Source organism: Varanus komodoensis, unplaced genomic scaffold (assembly GCF_004798865.1).
Source record: "Varanus komodoensis strain SLA01 unplaced genomic scaffold, ASM479886v1 scaffold33, whole genome shotgun sequence".
NCBI lineage: Eukaryota > Metazoa > Chordata > Lepidosauria > Squamata > Varanidae > Varanus > Varanus komodoensis.
In genome coordinates this window covers 7,924,043-7,925,601 of record NW_025335817.1, presented here as the reverse complement: position 1 = coordinate 7,925,601, position 1,559 = coordinate 7,924,043, and positions in this window count along the sequence as shown.

Below are 1,559 nucleotides of genomic sequence, written 5' to 3'. Positions count from 1 at the left end.
TTCCATCCTTCTTCTAGCCTTGCTATTTTTCTCCACTTAACTAGTTGCCACCATGGCTAGCATTATGTGATTAGGCACACCCCTTTTGGGGAGCCATTTTGTGATGGTGCTCAAATTTCCCAAATGTGCCCTGGGGCCCAAAAGGCCAGGCTGCCTCACCTACTTGTTGAGTAAGTTATGTGGTATGTGGTACATTGCTGTTCTTCCACATGAAATTATTCATCTTTCTGACATGTTGCACATGCGGACATCTTGGTTTAAGACCATGTCTACATTACTTTCAGTGCAAATCTAAGTATGCTGATATGACATTAAGCTCAGTGGGGCTCACACCTAAATATTACCGAAGCCTTCCTCTTGTATAGTCACCTACACTTTGGGGGATGATTATGCATAATTTAAGTATTTCTCCATCACCTCTCTCAGCAACAGGCAACACTCTCTCAAGCTTGTCAACAAAGTGAGCCACGCATGATTTCCCAGGTGAATAGCTGCATTCTCACCCCTCCTTGACAAGAGTACCTGTGCGGTCCACTTCTTTGCAACCCATCTATTCTTAGCTGTCCACTTAAGAAGCTTCAATGTGTGATACTGCCCACAAAGTATGGTAGACATACAATATGATCACCAACTACAGTTGACTAGGTAACCATTCTCTACAACCCTCGCTCACAAGACATTCCTGACAAGCCTGTTCGCACTGCCACCTCTTTGCCAGAAGGCAGCAAAGTATCTCTGTCTTATAAAGAACCTAAGAGCCAGCCTGGGTCAGACCATGTGGTCCACCATCTTCCTTCCACCTGTGCTCCACCAGATGTCTCTGCCCTGAAAAAGGATCCAAAAAGCAATAGCCTTATTGCTGCCTAGAAACTGGTGTTTAGAGTCATACCTCTGAATATCAACCTCTAATTGAAACCCTGGAAAGCTGCTGAAAGTCAGTGTAGACAATACTGATCTAGACAGATCAATGGGCTGTCTCAATACCATGCTGCTTCCTGTGTCCCATTTGTCTACCAGGGTGAATAACTATCACCAGACCTGTCCGGATTTGCCTAGAACTTTAAAAATAGTGAACTGACCATAACCTCTTGTTACAGTTACTCCAATAAATTATGAGCTGTGCAAAGTAGCACCATCTTTTTTTCTTTTTTGAATAATTTGAGTCACTTGATTTTGATACTGTGGGAAAGGGAGAAAGAAAATCTAACCACTTCCGTCATGCCACTCATTAAATATTGAGGTTTCCTGAGATGGCAGTTGCTTTCCAACAGCAGCTCTACTAGCCGTGTCCCCAGCTGATTTTTTTTTTTCTAGCCACAGGATGTGGGAAAAGAGGGAAGGGGAACAGCACCTGCAGCCTTACCAAGTGTCTCTAAGGTGTGCATTAGCCTAGTGTCCTCCAGCCAGTGCTAACTGGGGGATGGGGGGCATTGTAGGCTAGCGCATCTGGAGAACAGCAGGTTGGTTGGTGAAAGCTGCTCTAGTGTCTATTATTATTATAAAAGAAATGTGTGTGGCTGTAACTGATTTTTTGTAAAATAAGTGACCTGACAACGCAC